The 20,136-nt window shown below is 52.6% G+C and overlaps 1 long non-coding RNA gene across 2 annotated transcripts; it reads right to left on the bottom strand.

Annotated features, from left to right (window-relative positions):
* Positions 1–8,299: 8,299 nt before the first annotated feature.
* LOC125728082 (uncharacterized) lies at positions 8,300–19,922 on the bottom strand. 2 transcript variants are annotated; one of them, XR_007388918.1, is made up of 3 exons: positions 19,032–19,922; positions 10,202–10,355; positions 8,300–9,675 (listed from the first exon to the last, which is right to left on the bottom strand). It is a non-coding gene; the product is annotated as an uncharacterized LOC125728082 (long non-coding RNA). The 2 variants fall into 2 exon arrangements; XR_007388919.1 differs by having other exon boundaries at positions 8,300–9,402.
* Between the last annotated feature and the right edge of the window lie 214 nt (positions 19,923–20,136).

Here is a 20,136-nt window from a genome sequence, read left to right as displayed (position 1 = left end):
AGCCCCCCGGCTGCATGGTGAGCACCCTTGAAATGCAAAATAGTAGTAATAAGCACATCCTCCCGATTAAGTCTGGGGGTGCATTAAAGTGGGATTTGGAGCAGATATCAGGCCCCAACAGCAGGGGGCGCACATGCCCCCAGTCGTAACACCCCGCCCCCCCCCCCCACCTCCCATGTGGCTCGTTTAAAACTCCCACTTTTGGTGACGTTAATCTCTTGCTGGCTTGGGTGAGTATTGAGTGTGTCCAGAGCGTGCCTGGGGGTCTCTGACCGCCAGCGATTACGGGCAGCGTTTGCTGACCTGGGGGCGGGGACACATAGTCACCTCCGTCCATCCTCCGGGAACGGCAAAACCTCCCTTGCCTCGCTTTCCCTCCTCGGATCGGGAGCCAGGAAAGTCTGTCTGCTGTTATTTCCGGAGAAGCCTCTTACAGGCTCCTAACGGTCGGTTTAAGCCATCGCAGGTGAACTCTGGGAACGCTCCTGACAGATGTCGGGTTTCGCTGTGACCGGTTGAATGTTAATCATGTTGAGAGACGTGGCTATGTTTGGTAAATCTCTTACTTCTCTCCCCCCCCCTCCCCCCCCCGCCCCACACACACGGCTTTGTGGCTCTACTGACGATGCAGAGGAAATTGCAAGGAAAGGGCCGTCCTATCAGTTTCAGCGACATCAAATTGATCAAACTTTCATCTCCGGGGTGTGAGAACTCGTCTGTTGTTTTAAAGGTGAAATGAACCCAGAAGGGAGGGGGCTAAATCCGTTTTTTTCCGCGCGTGTGAGATGTGCTGGTAGACAGAGGAGCCCCCAGTGAAGAGACGGGGGTTTTATTTCCTCTCCGTGTTGTGATGGGAGAGAAAGATGGCAAGAGGGATTACAGAGGTGCCTGTAATGGTTGTATTACTGCAGTCAGTGATACATTATTGATGTGGGTTTGAGTAGGATGGCGGACCGTCCCAGAGGTGCGATCTGCCGCTAATGAACGAGCCGCGGTGGAGCAGCTCTGGCTGCTGAACGCACCTCCATACGCCTTAGTGCATGAAGCGCATTATTTCATTTACAAATAAATTGCACCCCTTAATTGACTCGTTCAGCGAGCTTCAGTTGAAGTTGAGATCGCGCCTTCCTGACGGCGGATCTGGAGACAGCCTCACCGGGGCACTGTATAAATCGCGATTGTTTATACATACGTGTGCATATGCGTGTGCGTGTGGCGTTACCCAGCGGTGACCCCGAGCATCTCGCGCTGTTACACCCCAAGTCCCGCCCCATGGCGCCCTCCACGGGTAGGAAATCACTCTCCAGGTTCAAGCTTTTTAGCGCCATCGTCATGTTTTATGTATCGGGACCCCGCTAAAAGGTTATCCTTAACACCGCACAACAGCGCCCGAGCCCGCGCTTACTTAACACATTGAAAGAAGCAAGTAAATATTTAATCAATAGATTGTTCAGTATTCATAAAGCTTAAAAGGTAGTTACCAGAAACACGCAGAATATTCCCATTAAGATGCAGAAATATCAATAATTTGTTTTTTTGCTACTGAAGACTTCATATATAATGTTGTAATGTGGTCTGCACTGTTAAACTGGGGGGGGGGGGGGGGGGAACAGGCTTCTTGTTGTATATTTGATCTTTCAAAGCAAACATTTTAAGCAATTGAAATTCCCTAAAGTCGGTACTTTACAGCATGTTTTAAATTAAATTTGAAGACTTTCTCGCTAGCTTTTCCCCCTGCAGTGGAGCTGTCCAAGGTATGACGGAAACCTTTCCTGGCTATACTTAGGTCACATACTGCCCCCTGGTGTGCAGGAGGGGGAGTTTACATCTCTGCCTCTGCATGGGGTGTCCTTATGGGATATGCAGTAATAACTAGAGATTCGTTTCGGTTTAAAAAAAAATGCCACGCTGATCAAAGGTATAACACGCTTTGAATAATCAAAAAGTAATTTGTAAAGCTTAGGCATGAAAATAGAGAAGCCTTTTCAGGACTGTTATTATTTTTCCATGGAAAAATTGAAATGTCTGTGATGGAATCACAAATTTCATTTAGTGACTTTTGAGTATTTGACATGCTCTGGAAGATGTGGAGACAGCATGTGGTTTAATCCAACCATGTCGGGTCTGGAGCCCAGTAAGTAAAGGTGCGTAAATATGGGTCTAGATTCCAGCAGGTAAAGGTGCATAAACAGGGGTCTGGAGCCCAGCAAGTAAAGGTGAGTAAATAGGGGTCTGGAACCCGGCAGGTAAAGGTATGTAAATAACGGTCTGGAGCCCGGTAGGTAAAGGTAGGTAAATAGGGGTTCTTGAACCCTATAGGTAAAGGTGTGTAAATAGGGGTTTGGAGCCCAGCGGGTTAAGATGAGTAAATATAGGTTTGGAGTCCAGCAGGTAAAGGTGAGTAACTATGGGTCTGGAGTACAGCAGGTAAGATGTGCAAATAGCGGTCTGGAGCCCAGCGGGTGAAGGTGAGTAAATATGAGTCTGGAGCCCAGCAGGTGAAGGGGTGTAGCACAGTCACATGGCCTGTAGGAGCATGTGACTGAAATTTGTTCCTCTTCACTTTATCTTCAGAAGTAGGACTGTAGTGTGTAGTGTGTAGCTCTAAACATGGGTTCGATCAAACTTATGTCAAACTCAATAACATCACAGACCGTCACTGTGATTGCTGGTCATGTGTGACCTTGGGTCATTCTGGTGTCACACGTGACGTATAATGCCGTGGTTCTCAAACTCCTTCCTCGGGACCCACTACCCTGCTTGTTTTCCAGCTATCCCTGCCCTACACACTGCTGATTACCTGGATCAGGTGTGTTCAGTCAATCAGAAGCTGAAAGACAGCTAGGACTTGTGTGTGAGGCAGGGATAGCAGGAAAACAAGCAGGGCAGTGGGGCCCGAGGACCGAGTTTGAGAACCGCTAGTATAATGTGACTCGTGTCAGAACAGAAGCTGCAGTAAAAACGCATTTTACAGCAGCGATACCCCCAGCACCTCTGATGCTGTTTCCAGCGGCTTTTCCCATGTGTGTTCAGTGCATACAAGCTGTTTATTAATGGTCATGGATCGTTACTGTACCTGTAAGTAAGACGTGCTGATACATGCCTGTTGCTTCATGTCGGGCCCCGTAATGATCGTATTGATCTGATGCTCCCAGCTGAGGAACCGAATTAAATGCACAACTGGTGTCAACCTTCAGTTCTTTCCCATCATCCCCGTACGTGCATCTAAAAGCGTAAATGGAGAAGAGCCAATGTGTGTGTGTGTGTGTGTGTGTGTGGGGGGGGTGTACACAGGAAAAAAGAGGGACAAATGAAGGAGAGGACCCATCGCAGGGTTACAAAGTGGCTTGAGTAGCCTGTCTAACCCCCAAGTTAAACCATCTGTCAATGTGACTCTGAGTTGTTCAGCTGGTGCTTTTATTCAAAGCTGATCCAGCCCTTAATGCAGCTGGAGATCATTCTAGAGGCATCCGGGTTAGAGAGCTCCCTCAAGACTGCAGGCAGTCTCTTGGTGACAAGCCTGTGTCCTTAATCACTGCACACCCCCCCCCCCCGTCATGAGAATCAGGATAAGCCCAGACACAGCGTCCGGGTTGGATGAAGATCTACCACATCACACTGGGTGGGAGGCTGTCGTCACTTCAAGTGAAGGACTTTCTCAAACTGCTCATGCTTTTTAGGCCATGAAACATTTTGCGTATTTATACTGAAGTACAGGTTGAAAGGTTCAAGAGCAGCTCCCTTTTCATCCATCTGATCCAGGCAAGAAAAGACAGGTGTCCTTAACAACTGCGCCACCTACTGGACATCTTTGATAACTGCAGAGCTGTCCAATATGTTTTTTTTGTCAGCCGAGGCTGGGGTGGTGGGTGTCATGGGAGCTGCGGGGGAGGGGCGTGTTAAATAAGACCACTGCCACCAGTCCGGTTCCTGGGGAGGCTTTGGCACTTGAATTTTTCATGACCTGCTCGCACAAAGAGTGGAATCGCGGGCCGGTCCCGCCGGAGACATGAGTGCGGAGCTGTTCACAGCCCAGAGACGAGATGCAAGCCTTGCCTGGGGGGGAATAACAACAAAAAGTTGTCAGCAAAGTCACCAAGTGCAGGAAAAAACAAAAACTCAGTCGCTCTGCTAAGTTGAGACATCTTGTCCTCATCTCCATCTGAAAAATCCGTCTTACCGGAATTAACCCCACTACCTGTCGCTAGCGTGCAGTCCAATGAGAGCCAAATGAGGGGAAAATGGCAGGGACGACTGCTGGAGCAAGATGGGGAACGCACGCCCGCTTCATCCGGCGTTCCCGTCTGTCTGACACATCAGGAGATGTGTTTCTGATACGGCCGATGTGATCTGATGTGACGGGCACTCACAGTAGGAGAGAGAAACTGTGAGATGATGCGTCACTCATGCAGAAATGAGCTACCTTTTAACAGAATTAGCATATTGGAAGTATCATACGCTGTTCATGCAAATGGTGCACGAGGTGGGTGATTAGCCGAGGTGGGTCTGGGCCGATGCGGGCGCGGACCTAGACGGGTGCCGACCGAGGTGGGCGGGGGCCAATGCGGGCGTGATCGTAGGCGGGCGCAAGCCATTGGCGTGGGCCAATGCAAGCACGGGCCAATGCGGGCTCGGACCTAGGCGGGTGCGGACCTATGCAGGCCTAGGCCGAAGCAAGCGTGGGCCAATGCGGGAGCAGACCTAGGTGGGTGTGGACCAAGCGGGCGCTGGCCAATGCGGGTGCGGACCCAGGCGGGCACGGGCCGATGCGGGCGTGGACCCAGGCGGGCACGGGCCGATGCGGGCGCGGACCTAGGTGGGTGTGGACCAAGCGGGCGCTGGCCAATGCGGGTGCGGACCCAGGCGGGCACGGGCCAATGCGGGTGCGGACCCAGGCGGGCACGGGCCGATGCGGGTGCGGACCCAGGCGGGCATTGGCCGATGCGGGTGCGGACCCAGGCGGGCACGGGCCAATGCGGGCGCGGACCCAGGCGGGCGCTGGCCAAGGCGGGCGCTGGCCAATGCGGGCGCGGACCCAGGCGGGCACGGGCCGATGCGGGCGCGGACCCAGGCGGGCACGGGCCGATGTGGGCGCGGACCCAGGCGGGCACTGGCCAATGCGGGCGCGGACCCAGGCGGGCATTGGCCGATGCGGGTGCGGACCCAGGCGGGCACTGGCCAATGCGGGTGCGGACCCAGGCGGGCACGGGCCAATGCGGGCGCGGACCCAGGCGGGCGCTGGCCAATGCGGGCGCGGACCCAGGCGGGCACGGGCCAATGCGGGCGCGGACCCAGGCGGGCACGGGCCGATGCGGGTGCGGACCCAGGCGGGCACGGGCCGATGTGGGCGCGGACCCAGGCGGGCGCTGGCCAATGCGGGCGCGGACCCAGGCGGGCACGGGCTGATGCGGGTGCGGACCCAGGCGGGCACGGACCGATGTGGGTGCGGACCCAGGCGGGCACTGGCCAATTCGGGCGCGGACCCAGGCGGGCACTGGCCGATGCGGGTGCGGACCCAGGCGGGCACTGGCCGATGCGGGTGCGGACCCAGGCGGGCACGGGCCAATGCGGGTGCGGACCCAGGCGGGCGCTGGCCAATGCGGGCGCGGACCCAGGCGGGCACGGGCCAATGCGGGCGCGGACCCAGGCGGGCACGGGCCAATGCGGGCGCGGACCCAGGCGGGCACGGGCCGATGCGGGTGCGGACCCAGGCGGGCACGGGCCGATGTGGGCGCGGACCCAGGCGGGCGCTGGCCAATGCGGGCGCGGACCCAGGCGGGCACGGGCTGATGCGGGCGCGGACCCAGGCGGGCACGGGCTGATGCGGGTGCGGACCCAGGCGGGCACGGACCGATGTGGGTGCGGACCCAGGCGGGCACTGGCCAATTCGGGCGCGGACCCAGGCGGGCACTGGCCGATGCGGGTGCGGACCCAGGCGGGCACTGGCCGATGCGGGCGCGGGCCGTGGAGCTTAATGAGCGGTCCTCCATGCTCTGCCGCGTCTCATTTCTGCCTCGCACAGCGTCCCCTTTGAACAGCTGGGAGGCGCCGTACCGCTTTCATCTCACAATCCCTCTGAATTTCAAATCAGAGACAAGCCTCCCTCCCGCCCCCCCCCACTCTCATTGCACTCGTTCGTTCTCCGCCTTTCTTTTTCTGTGATTATTTTGTTTGTTTACAAGCCGCTTTCCAGATCTGACACACAGGAGCAGGCTGAGGAGTTGGGGGGGCGACTCGGGAGTGTAAACGTCCTCATTAATGTTTATCAACTTAACAAAGGGGGGGGGGGGGGGGGGGCTCATGTGCCTCCCCCGGACGCCTCCCTAATGATGACCCATGGCAGACTGCTGCACTAGGGACCCCCCCCCCCCTGTCCTGCCTGTACCCGCTTGAAACAGAATTTTTTTTTTTTTTTGCCCAAACCCTGATCAGAGCAGCGGCCTCACGTGGGGGAGGGGGGGGCTACTACTAGAATCACAGCCCCCCTCGCCACCCCCCAACCCCTGGCGATTGTTGTGGGAGTTGGCGGTGACATGTCTGCGGGGTGTGGGAGCCCCTGGATGTAGTCGGGCTGTGATTCTGTTATTAAAGATTTAAAGCACCAGCCTGCTCTGAGGTGCTTTGATGTTTGCGGAGCACAATGGTCGAGTCCGGAGGGTGGCGGGGCGGCATGGGGGCGTACATCACAGCGAGGTGATCATCTTCTGCTGTGGAGCCACAGCTAAGCCGGGGAGGGGGGGCGCTCCTCTGAGGAGGTGAGCGGCGGAGTGCAGGGAGAAACATACCTGCCCCATCTGCGGCTCCCCAGCGGCTGCTGACCTTTGACCTTTCTGTCACGTGACAGGGGAGGATGCCAGTTAGGGGTATTTTTTGCTGCTAATAATCTTGCCTTCTTCGTTAATGGGTGTTAATAGAGCCAAACATCCCTGCGTGCTCATCATCATTAGCAGTGGCCCCCTTGTACTGGCGAGCAGTGGGCCCAAAAGCTAGGCGACCTGTTTTATTTAGCGAATAATTATTTTCTTATAAGTCATCTCTTTATGCGATTGGTTGAGAATAAGCGTTCATTCATTCCACAATGAATTAATGTATTTGTGCCGGTCTAGCTAGCATTACTGACCCATGTCACCTTTAACGTGAGCTAAAGCCAAGTGGCAGCGCCCAGATTCTCGCAGCGGGGCTGCCTGTGAGTCTCCTGCCTGGCTCGCGTGTGGGAGACCGATATGAGGCCCTGAGGAGGGAATTCCGGGATCTGAAAAGCATTTTAGCGACAATTAAAATCTTTGATGTCGGAGCCTATTCACATCAAACAGTACAGTGCCTCCCACTGTGTTTGATTTCCTGTCGATGGAGAGCCGTATAAAAAACAATCCCACCAACGGTCAGGAGGCCGGCTGATGGACCAAGGAACATGTCAATATAAGGGGTTATTACAGGGAAGCCCCATTTTCTGATTGGTTCATGATTTACCTGTGGGACAGCCCAGGTGATCACACTATCAACACGGCGTGTGAATACTTACAATCAGCCTCATCTTCCGATACAATTCATATTTTCTCGCGGCGGCGGTGGTGAGTTTTAACGCATGTTTCCTCGCGATGCTTAAAAACAAAGGTGCCCTGTCATGGTGTTAGCTATGTGTGAAGCTACAGCTTTAATCAGCGGAGTAAATGCACAGACCTGGCCGATTTATCGCAAGTCTACACCTCGTGGCTGAACGTTTGTCCTGCGGGAACCTCAAACGCACACCAGCTCATCCTCGCAAAGCAGGCCGCTGAGCGTTTTCGGAGCTCTGTCGTTCCGTTTCCGTGCGTATCCATCGGGTGGTCGGGGCGGGGGCGTATTTGCAGATCTGGGGGAGGCAGCGTCTGGGAGGCACACTGACGTTTTGACAGCACCTCTGTGGGGCGGCAGGCTGAAGCAGGACCTCTTTCTGCTGAAATGCCGAGTCTGTAGCCTGCGTGTCACTTCTGTCCAAAGGAGAGGCAGAGACACGCGCTTGGTGGAAATGGCCCGTTCGGCTGCTCCCATTGGCCGGCGGGGCTGCCGTTGCCTGGGGCGCTGGCTTTAATGCATTTTTAAGAAGGGGGAATTTTTAATACTCACTGCTGAACTACTTTTTGGTTATTTCCATGAATGAATCAAAAATGGGATTGATTTTCTTTATGAAGTCATGTTTTCTGTCATTAATTTTAGCCGGCACATTATAATAAAAATTATAATAATCGTAACAAACAAATGAAAAAATATTATATTGTTGAAGTTATCATAAATGCATATTGCTACCAGAAAACTGAAATGTGTTTAGCTTCCAATTTATTTAGCGCTTTTCACGACAGAGTCACCCCAAGGCGCTTTACAGGGGTGTGTTGTGATACATAACAGCGTCATTAAGACAGAAAAATACAAAAAGAGGGAAAAGGAAAGGGAAATGCGAACAAATGAAAGAAAGAAAGAAAGAAAGAGTCAGATGACAACGGAAGAGAGAAACTAAAAACCTAGTAGGGGAAAAAAAACCTCTAGGGGTCCAACGTCGACTGGCTGCACCCCCCAGGCGTGCTCATATTATTAATTAATGTTTCCATCCATCCAGCTATTTCCCGACCGTGTCCTGGCTGCGTGGAGAACACGGCTGCGATACGCCCTGGATGACAATCTCGTGATGCTTGCTGGCCTAACTGGAAGCTGCAGTGCCTGCAGGAGGCCCACGCAACACAAGCGGAAAATGCGGGATTCGAACCCCCAACGCTCTGAGAACTGGGCCATAGTGCCCCCCTGAGTGTGTGTGTGTGGGGGGGGGGCGTCACTGAATCACATGAAAGTCAACGATAAACAATCTATGCTTAATGTCTGATGTTTCATTGTGCTGATTGGTTGGGGGGCACTGGTGTTAAATCCCGGTGCAGTGTGTGCATGTGGAGGCAGACTGTAATGGTGGGGGGGGGCCAGCCGCACAGCCTGTCTATTTCCGTCCCAGTCGATGGGGGGGCCATACAGGAGTGAGAGGAGCGAGACGCATGGTGTGTCTTCCTACAGGGGCAGGCGTGCGATTGGCCCCTGGGGGCTAGCTGGTGGGATCCCATGGCATGTCATCGGGGGGGGGGGGGGCGCTTGAAACAGCCTTGCCGGAAGGAGGGCCATGTTCCCCTCTCGTTACCGCCCCCACGAGCCTTTGTTTCCTGCCCTTTATTAACGGCCGGGGTTAACTCGGCATCTGGTTGCCAGGACACGTTTCGCTGAGCTCATGGAGGCGGAGCCATCGCCAAGGCCGACCAATGGAAATAAACGTGTGTGCTGCAGCTGAAAGCACGCCCCCTCCCACTCTCCCGGGGGGGTTTGCGGCCGCCTGGGAGGGAGACAGACGGGGGCCTTGGCTCGGATCCTTCCTGGTGCGAAACCGATCTGCGATGGTGAAAAAAATAAAGCAAAACAAACACGGTGTGTTGTGGTACAAGTGCGGCAACGTTTGTAGCAGATCAGGCGGCGGAGTCGGTTTTGGTTTTGAGGTTATGAGCCCGTCTGCTCTGGGCTCACTCTTAGCTGACAGTCCCAGGACCACCAAGGGCCCGGATCCGGGTCTCGCCCCAGAAGGTACCAGGCCTGCCAGTGTCCAGGACTTTCAGTTGGCCAGGGGGTCAGGGTAGGGGGTGAGAGAGTCTGCCCCACCCAGCAAGCCTGGGGAGCGCAGGAGAACCAGGGTAATATTTGCAGGCAGAGGCGTAGGAGAGAATTTGATATTGGGGGAGCATGATTTAATAATTTAAATGCAAAGGTATTTTTTGGGAGGGGAGAATGAAGCCAAATAAAATATTGGGCGGTATGTACCCCATCCCCAACTCCCTGTTTGTGGGCCATTTCCTATGATGTCATATTAACCTCTTTCCTCCGACCCCCGGAACCTGGTCCTTTGGTGCAGCTTTTCATGGGAGCAGTTCAGCTGCAGCACCCCCTGCTGGGTCCCCAGGACATCATCAGAAACCCAGGGATGAGCGAGCAGAGTGTCATGTGACCACTGGATATTAGGCTCGCCAGCTTGCCCCTCCCATCCCCCAGTGCTCACGCCATTAATGTGAGGAGGCTCGCAGACCAGGCCTGCCTGTCAGCTCCGCTCTGTCCCAGTTTCTGGCCGAGCGCGTGGCATAGGGTCGGGATTCGGGGACTTCCTATTGGCCCGTCAGCTGGGCTCTCCTCCGGGACTCACCTGGGTCATCGGCCGGCCGGATTAGAGGCGCGGTGGGCGGAGCCATGTTGGGATGGGTGGGGCTGCCTTTCCCGCTGCGCCCTTCAGGAAGTACAGCACGGGCCTATCCCGCGAGCAGGAAGGGGAGGGAGAGGAAGAGGAGGAAGATGGATGCCTGAGTGGACACAGAAAGAACCGGTGAGAGCCCACGTGACGGACTGGGACGGGCCCGGACTAAACCTGAACCAGATAATACGTCTTCCTGTTAGCTTTTCTCAAGGTGTGACCCCAGGTCTGGAAGGTTCCGTAAGGAGTCGGTCACGATGCTGCCAGTGGCAAAGAATGCTCACTTTGTGCGGGGGGGGGGGGGGGGGGGGGGACACTACTGTCAGCAGCGATGGGTCTGAAAGGACCATCCACAAAAGAATCATCCAGAAATGTTGGGGGGATTTGCGGCTGTCAGGTCATTTCCATGCGATCTGTGGGGGAACCTCGATGAATATTACATAAATGGATTTATTGTGTAATATGAGCAATCAAGTTAATTACGGCTTTCGCAGCTGTTTGCTACCACACGCATATGAATTTTTCAGGGCGACCACTTCGCCTAAGTTTCCAAGAATCCTCTCCGGAGGTCTGGGATGAATCTTTTATGGCCGGGCCCGGAGATTAAAGCCGGATTTGGAATCCGGGGGGGTGCGGCTTTCGGAGATGGCATATGGCACGGGATCCTGTTCCTTCTCGGGGTTGTAAGCGACCCCATCTTTGCATTATCCCCCTGTCGCCCCCCCGTCCCCCGTAAATCCACGCCATCCAGACCTGAGGGGGCGGGGGGAGTGACTAGCGTGTAAACCTGCACCCCCCCACACTTGTGTTTTTTTTTTTTTAAATGCGTTTCAGATGAAAGCGAATGCGCGCTCACACCTCCGCTTTGCATTCGCCGCTCAGAGACCCTCTCATGCCTGGAGCTCGCAGCGATTTCAATAAATATTCAGCTCAGAAAACCGGTAGCTAAGTAAATGTTTAACTCGTAGCATGTAGCAGTAAATGTTAAGTTGGTAAAATGTATGTAACAATTAATTTTTAAGTCGTCTTTGAACTGCTTTGCCTTCACTCCTTGGATAAGAAAGTTGTGTATTTTCATGGGATGTGAGCGGCTGATTTCCCATGACGGAAACACCAAATCATGTCATTTGTCACATCGATGGGCTTCACTGATCATCCCAGCGGCCTGCAGAAGATTCGTGCCACATATACGTTTCCCACAGAAAATGATGGGATATGATTGTACTAATACATATATTCTTTGTTCTGTCAGTTAATTCTTTTCACATTTAATGTTTGTTTTTGGTATCGTCTTCATTGTGCTGTGTGGTAATTGTGCTTAATCGTCTCTCACCTGCCGTTGGACGGCCATTTATCCGATTATCCCAACCCTTAATGAGTCATTGAGACTCTTGGCTGGCTTAGCCTCATTTCCTGGGTTGCTATGTTAATTTAGCGGGGGGGGGGGGGGGGGGTTTGTCCCCCATGTTCACAGAGCACCCTCTGCAGTTTGTCGCCTTTTTTAGCTCCTCGGCCGACCTCTCGTTGCTTTATGTTTACAGTTGCGGAGCAGAGGAGCTTCTCGCAAGCCGGGGCTGTCAGATGCTGGCGGATAACACTTCCGGATTACGCCGGCAGTCGATTAGCCATTTAATTCCTTTATATTCCGACAGATCGATGGCCGCGCTTCAAAGGAGGCAGGGTGTTAGCATCTAAGCAGATTGATCAGCTCTAATGGGAACCATTAACATAAAAGTTGTTAACAAGTGAAACTCCTGCAAAAAATCTTTAGGCCTACCAAGGCCACGCTGCCCCCCCACCGCCCCCCCCCCCCCCCCAAGCCGGGAAGGAGGCCCTTCGACGCGAATGCGCTCAGTTTGACTCTGGCATTGTAGCTGAAGCTAGCACGGCTAGCTGGGGGTGTATATAAGCCATCAAAAATTTATGGGCCAAAGCGGGAAACAGGCGAATAGCTACCAGACGTCCACAGCGCTGCTTCCCCGCCAAGCCCGGCCGCTCCGTCGATAAAAAACGGCTCTTCAAAGGCAGTAAAAGCAATGCTTAGAGGGCAGAGGACCATTCCAGGAGAGGAAGGAAGATGAGCAAAGTGTCCAAAGCCCGACTTCAAGATCCTCCTCACCTAAGAGTGAAAACAACTCTTTGAAACGTATTCAGCGTGTTTAATAATTAATTTCGCAGTTGGCTTGAATGATTCCTTTACTTTAAGAAAAAGTCTGGGTGAAATTCTTGGGATGTGGTAAGGTTTTCTGGGGAGATGCAAAGCTTCGATTTTAGGGCCGGGAGGAGAGGCTTTCATAGTAAGGGGCTCACCTTTCGAAGAGCGAAACTCTAAGAAGAGTCAAACAAAAGGCCACAGAGCTCAGACCAGTGTCTCCTCAGGAAGTGACACTCGCTTTCGTGTCTCCAGAGCCATCAAGCAGGGCCACTCAAACCGACACAGGCATCTGCTTAGGGCACCGGCTTCTCCCAGATGGGGAGGAGCCGGTGCTGAGGCTGCCCTAGGGCTGCATGTGGGCTTTGAACGGCACTGTCCTCTTTCTGAGGCGATGAACACGCCGATAACAGTTGACCAGCATGGTGCTTCAGACACGCTGCTCAAAGAGCCTAATAGCAGGACACTGTTCGCCGGAGAATCTTTGGAGACCGAGATGCTGCAGTTTAAGTCGAATAGACACCGCAGACCTATAAATTAAGTGGGAAATTTCTGCTGCAAAGCAATTATTGCTGTTGACTAGTATGTTTACTGCGGTCCTACACTAACACTGGGCTCTAAATATTTAAGCAGTGTTACACCCTAAACACATCCATATTTCATCAGGTTTTTTCCGAGCAGTTCTCAAAGCAAAGTACTGGACTGCATAATTATATCAGTTTAGCATTTTCTCCAACCTATTACTTACATAAATACAAGAATTTGAGCTCTAGTTCCTCAGAGGGCTAATTTAAGAGAAGCCTCCCTGCATTAATCCAACTGTGGAAAATAAGAAATCCCAAACTAAACAGCGGGGCATGCCGGTCTGCGGCGCGCTGCCGCTCTAAAGGGCCAGCAGGACTGTGGGAGGACGTCGCATTTTCCTGACAGCAGCGTGCACCTCGGGGATCGTCAGGTGCTCCTCTCCTGACAACTCAGTGAGAAAAACGGTCCCGTCAGCATTTGGAAGGCCGACTGCGAAAGCGTGAGGGGGAAAGTGCCGAGAGGTCAGTGCTGTGGTTAGTGCTGCAATCAGTGGAGCAGTTAATGGAGCCACCTGTGGTGTTTGTGGTGTTGTCTGTGGCATTGTTAGTGGTGTTGTCTGTGGTGTTAGTGGTGTTGTCTGTGGTGTTAGTGGTGTTGTTAGTGATGTTGTCTGTGGCGTTGTTAGTGGTGTTGTCTGTGATGTTGTCTGTAGTGTTGTCTGTGATGTTGTCTGTGGTGTTGTTAGTGGTGTTGTCTGTGATGTTGTCTGTGGTGTTGTTAGTGGTGTTGTCTGTGGTGTTAGTGGTGTTGTCTGTGGTGTTAGTGGTGTTGTTAGTGATGTTGTCTGTGGCGTTGTTAGTGGTGTTGTCTGTGGTGTTGTCTGTGATGTTGTCTGTGGTGTTAGTGGAGTTGTCTGTGGTGTTGTCTGTGATGTTGTCTGTGGTGTTGTTAGTGGTGTTGTCTATGGTGTTAGTGGTGGTGTCTGTGTTGTCTGTGGTGTTGTCTGTAGTGTTGTCTGTGGCGTTAGTGGTGTTGTCTGTGGTGTTGTTACTGGTGTTCATGACAGTGTCAGATGTTTCATAATGCTAGATGTGGTTTGCATCTCAGCAGCCAAATTTAGAAAAGTTGCCAATGCATTAGCTTACCTGGCTGAAAATGGCTTATGGGGTTCGTACATTTTTATTCTTTTTCATATTGTCAGCCCTGCACCCTAACTTGGTATCAAGCTATATTCAGAGCACATTTATGGTGCGGATGGAGCGTAGTGAAGGCTGCGCTCTGGGTGGCAGTGAGTTCTCCAGTTAATTACTACGGTGGGATCGATTTTCTTACATTCCAAATTATGAACTGACGTCTGAAGGCATCTGCAGGGAAACGAGACCGAAGCATAATAATGTATTTTTTGTAAAAGAATATAGATACAGATACAGATAGATACAGCGAGCATCATGTGAGGTTGGGGGTGGGACACAGAAATGTGGAGCTGCTTGTGTGATGCACAGTGGGGTCCCGTCCTAGACCTCGTCCCCCCCCCCCTTCCTTCTTGCTATCAGGGGGAGCAGGAGCACACAGGTTTGGCATCGCAGGAGCCCTGTCCCGAAGCCTTCCAATAAAACACACCAACCATCTGTATCCTGACACACGCTACCTTTCTGCAATTAACTGTTAATTAAAGCTCTGCCATCTCTTAATTAATCACCGGTTACTGTGAGATCGCTGTGCGGAGGTGCGGCCCCTCTTTGTTTACTGTCGTGTCTATATTTTGAACGTTATCGGTCCTGCCTAACGCCCTGATTTACGGCTGTGATATTCCCGTTTCGGGGCTAAATCCCCGCCTGCGCTGTAATCCGCCCACGTCATGCGTCACGAGGCTGAACTCAGGGATCCTGAGAAAGGCCAGCCAGCTATCCGGGTTTATGGCTGAACTTTATCTCACGGTGCTGCCCTTTTTTTCCCCCTCTAATTAGAGCTTCCCGCTTAATCACTGTACTTGTTTTATCATTCATTGTCTTGCCACTGCACCACTGGGCATTTTGGCATCTTTGCACGTCACGGCGGTGTGTCCAGAGCCAGTACTCATGTTTCTAGAGTCGTCTTGCCCCTTTAGTGTAGTGACAGTTTATGGCCAGTAGGGGGCTCCCCAAACCTCAGGGGCCCCATGCAAACGCCGCCGCTGCCTGTATCACAGACGGGAAAGATACTCGCAGTGCATGAGTGAGACATTTCCATTTCCAGAAGCGTTTGTCTTTTTTTCTTGTTTTCTGAATGGTTTTCCATGTGTGGGGAGGGTCTCTTTCGGTGGAGTGTCTGTTGCGATTACATCCTGCTCCAGGTTCACTCCGGAAAATCGAGCCGGATTTCCGAAGCGTGAACGCAGCGGTGCCGGGGCGGGAGGCACTCGCAGCCGGCCCGTTTGTTCCCACTCCTGCCTCTGGGGTGTTTGGCTCGGCGCCACCTGACAGGCGTCAGTTTAAAGAGCTGAGCAGGCACTCTGGGCCGGTTAGACACCCAGTCACACGATGCGCCCGTTATTCTAAATGCAAAGCCTAACTTACACAGGGCTGCTCATTTCTGCAGACCGCGGTGGCCCTCATGCTAAGGGCCCCCCCTGAGGTGCGCTAGAAGCTAGTCACGGGCGCTCCCCCCAAGGAAAGTTCAGCGTGTTGTTATATCAGGCAGTTTGAGAGCCTATAGGTGCCTGGTGGGATGTAATGAGCGACTAAGGCCGTCGGGGTCCTGAACAGGACAGGAGGCGTCCAGAACAGGTCGTCCATTTAAATACAGAATGCTGACGCGAAGGTTCCGGAAGCCGGTGATTATCAAAGATAATAATGGCCACGGAAAGGAATCCCCTGCTTTTCCTTTTAGGGAAAAAAAAATCAAACATATCTCGCGAGGGGCAGGCGGGCATGCGCGTGGTGCACGGATGAATAATTAAAAGCTCGTCAAATGTGAGCGCGCAGAGCTGATAATGAGTTTTAGCGCAGGAAAGCCAGCGCTTTACCAAACAAGGTCTTTGAAGTGTGCGAGAGGGTCGCGTTTGTAGCTTGCCGGTTTTCATATATTATTCACAAATCTGCGCAGCTAAATTTGATTAAACAGAGTCGTAATTAATAACAAACATGCAAACGTAGCCGTATTGATAGTTTAATATGCAATTTGTTCTGTATTAGGTTTAGATAGACTATCATAATTAATATTTCATAAATTGTACTGAGTGAGAGGGAATGAGTGGTGTGTAAGGCCTCTCAGAAAGGCGTTTACCCCAGTTATGATACGAAAGCACTGCAGAAGCATGCAGTTAAAAAATGTTCAGTTTCATTATTACATACATCCTTTTTGTCAGACCCGCTCGAGACTGGTAGGCATTAATTGGACAGATATTGACTAAAAGTGTCTGTTACAAAAGTCATTTGTGAATGAAATGCAAATTAGAATCGTTTTCAATAACCATTATATGGTATAACATGGACTTGGCATCACTTTCGTTTAGTAGATTTATTTGGAAATTGAAGCTTGAGCGCCCTCTATCTGTGTTACCGATAAATGACCTGGATTTTGTGCTGTCTAAGGTGAAAAGCCCGTTTATCACTAAATGATTAGTCTGTTCTGTACATGGCTGGTCCCACCCCAAAGTGGAAAAGCAGACACGGACGTTTAACATAATTTCATAAGCTCTGAGCACTGAACGAAACACTTGGATCTGGGATCCAGGTACTTTGTCTCTGGACACAAGGACAAAGATGACGTCACGCCAGTGCACCTGTGCCCCATGGGAATTTTTTTTTTAATCTGAAGGCAATAAAAAACGGGAGAAGCTCTTGTTACTGCATTGCGTGCATGAATCAGACTGGTCTTTATCAAGACATCTGTTAATTGGTGACAAGCGGTCCCAGCCCGGGGCGACAGAGGGGACAGAGGGTCTAGTGGCCCTCAGAAGCTGGGGGATGCCCTGTTAGCAAAGTTGCCCCCAATTATGCCACATCAATGGCCCTGTTTGCCCTGGATGCCATGAGAGACCAGGCAGCCTGTGGAAATCATTAAATCGCACAGCTGATTAATTAATTAGTCGTTCTCTACGAAGCGCTAAGGGATCGAGCCATAAGCTGTCCTGCTTTTATTTTTTTAGGCTGAACAGATGCATGGCCATATTTGGCCTCCAGAGGGAGCCAGAGCCACTCGGCCCACCGATGGCACATTAAGAGCTGTGATCTAAACCCTCGGCCTGTTCTGTGGTTCAGACGCGCATCTGCCTGTCAGTCTTCAGCAGCAGCAGAACGTGGCAGACTCCGTTCCACCGGGCCCTGCTTCTGCCTGCTCCAACCGGCCCGGGATCTTCCCTCGCGACAGCTTGCAAGGAGCCCAAAGGCGTGGGAGGTGTGTGAAACAGGGAAGGAGGCGCAGGGGGGCAGTTTGGCAGGATTGCGCACCTCAGAGACACGCAGCGCCCCCCAGGCTTCCTGTTATCGCAGCGGGTGATCTGTCGCAGGCTAAGCCACTTCCTACCGTTTGTGTGGCGAATAAAACTCATTATAATAACTGATGTTTTTTGCCACTGTAACGCTGGCAACTCGAGAGGCCAAATGCCTACGAAGAGATTTTACAATTTAACACTTAGACTTTTCGGTGTCCGGGCCAATTTTAGTGCCTCCTCTTGAGTTTAAATATTTAAATACATTCAGAATGATTTTTCTAAATGGTTTAACAGCAAATGTGATTGGTTCAGAGCACAGGACCCTCTCCTCATCAGCCCGAATGTTTTTAATGGTTCTCTGACCCGGCTTCCCCTAGAATTGTGCCAAAGGGGGGGTGGCAAACCTACCCTCTGACAAATGCACGGTTTGAGTGTTGGCAAACTCCACCGCTGAGCGAATGGGATGGGACAGTGGGTGTGACAGGGGTAGCAGGGCTCCCTTTAAGGGACGGCCCCTCCCCCAGGTACCCCCCTACCATCACAGAGCGTCATACGCCCCCTTCTGGGCCTCTGCTGTAGCAGATTGGCCATCTGCACTGTGTGTATATCAGCCAGGGACACCGTGAGAGGAGACGCCAGCATCAAAAATGCGTAACAACATAAGCAGGCTGCACAGGCTGCACAGGCCGCACAGGTGGCACAGGCCGCACAGGCCGCACAGGTGGCACAGGCCGCACAGGCGGCACAGGCTGCGTACAAAGTAATACTGTAGCTGTGACTAAATTATTATTATTAACAAAGGTGTACTCTGTGCCTGGACCCACGTCTGCAAAAAATACAGAGGGGGGGGGGGTCTCCCTGACAAAAAATATATCATCTAATGATGCAAGCACACCTACTAGTGAATCATAGAAAATGTATTTTCGTATGCATAACAAAGGCAAAAACAGGACTGTAGAATATATGTATATATAGTTATATAGTACAGTAACTGTGACTATGCTGTGAGAAATAACTGAACCAAAGAAAAGTCATATTTACAGACAGGAAAGCAACCTTAGTTACCAGCCCAAGAGAACAGTTAGGCTCACAAACACCGAAACGTAAGCGGTGCTGTTTACAGTAACCATCAGCAACGTCTGTTTCATGACGATCCAGCAGCAATCCTGCCATATTGCCGGGGCCTGGATGACCAAGGGGTCAGGAAGATGATGTCATCACTGAGGCCTCTCCGGGGCCACGCCGCCCTCCCTGGGGCCTCTCCGGGGCCACGCCGCCCTCCCTGAGGCCTCTCCGGGGCCAAGCCGCCCTCCCTGGGGCCTCTCCGGGGCCACGCCGCCCTCCCTGAGGCCTCTCCGGGGCCACGCCGCCCTCCCTGGGGCCTCTCCGGGGCCACACCGCCCTCCCTGAGGCCTCTCCGGGGCCACACCACCTTCTGTGGGCCCAGTCTGGGGCCCCCCTACAGATGGCTTTGCACCCTGACACCATGCCCTTGAGACCCTCTGGCCTGTATTAGCGATCTGTCACATCTCCGTTATTTTTAGCTAACAAGTGTAAGAATGCAGCTTTCAGGCAGCTCTCCAGATCATTCTGTATGTTTTCAGCAGCCACACACCCGGCGAGGGCTGCGGGGGAAGGGGGGGGGGGGGTGATCCCACGAAACACTGAGGACAGAAATGGATGGAGGTTCTCACCAGCGCCAGACGTCGTAAACATGCAGCGGGACCCAGAGATATCATTGGGAGATTTCGAAAACAGCATCAGTGTGCAGCCCGGGGGGGCGTATCCGGAGCCATCCCACAGGCAGCTAGGAAACTGTCTTCCCATGACGACGGAAGGACACTGGGCACCATCAGCAAAATCACTGGCACAGGCACAGAAAAGTCACATCTCCCATGCAGCCACCGATGCACATTCCCAGTTCCTGAATTTACACCTACTCCAGAACTTTAAAAGCCATGTGGTACTGTGCATTAGCAAGATGCCCCCAGGTGACTCCACACTGCAACTACAAAAGCAAAACACAGCACTGTGAATGGTACCGGTGCAGTCCCCAGCTGCAGTCCTCAGTTGCAGTAACCAGCTGCAGTCCCCAGCTGCAGTTCTCAGTTACAGTCCCCAGCTGCAGTCCTCAGTTGCAGTAACCAGCTGCAGGCCCCAGCTGCAGTCCTCAGTTGCAGTAACCTGCTGCAGTCCTCAGTTGTAGTCCTCAGTTGCAGTAACCAGCTGCAGTCCTCAGCTGCAGTCCTCAGTTGCAGTAACCAGCTGCAGTCCCCAGTTGTAGTCCCCCAGCTGCAGTCCTCAGTTGCGTCGCTGCAGAGCGCAGTTTAACACAGCTCCCGTAATTATGCCAAGAAAAAAAACATGCATTTGAGCATTTAATATCAGAGGACTGTGGGGCCATTCAACATTCGCCGCTGTGTTCAAAGGATGATCACACACTGCACTGCAAAATTAAAAAAGCCTGGAGATGAGAAGCATTCTACAAAACCCACCCATATTTAAAAATAATTTTAAGCCACGGGCATCTGAAATCCATATTCCTGCCAAGGTGTGAGGCGGCACAGACTTGCATGAGAAGGCAGGTATGAAATTCCTTAACAAAGATACCACAGGGAATCCAGTCAGGACCCCTCCCACAACATCACGTGAGCCAATCACAATACCACCAGCAAGGCTGAGGGGATGGACGAGAGAAGGGAGAGTGCGGGCGGCCTGGTCATGAGGCACTTTCACACCGCCGGAACCTTTTTCTGGAACGGTTCACATTATGGAAACTCGGCCTGATTGTAGTTCCTC

The sequence above is a fragment of the Brienomyrus brachyistius genome, unplaced genomic scaffold (genome assembly GCF_023856365.1).
Source record: "Brienomyrus brachyistius isolate T26 unplaced genomic scaffold, BBRACH_0.4 scaffold153, whole genome shotgun sequence".
Lineage (NCBI taxonomy): Eukaryota > Metazoa > Chordata > Actinopteri > Osteoglossiformes > Mormyridae > Brienomyrus > Brienomyrus brachyistius.
Note: the sequence above shows the minus strand (reverse complement) of the source record. Positions and strands in the feature narration are given on the sequence as shown.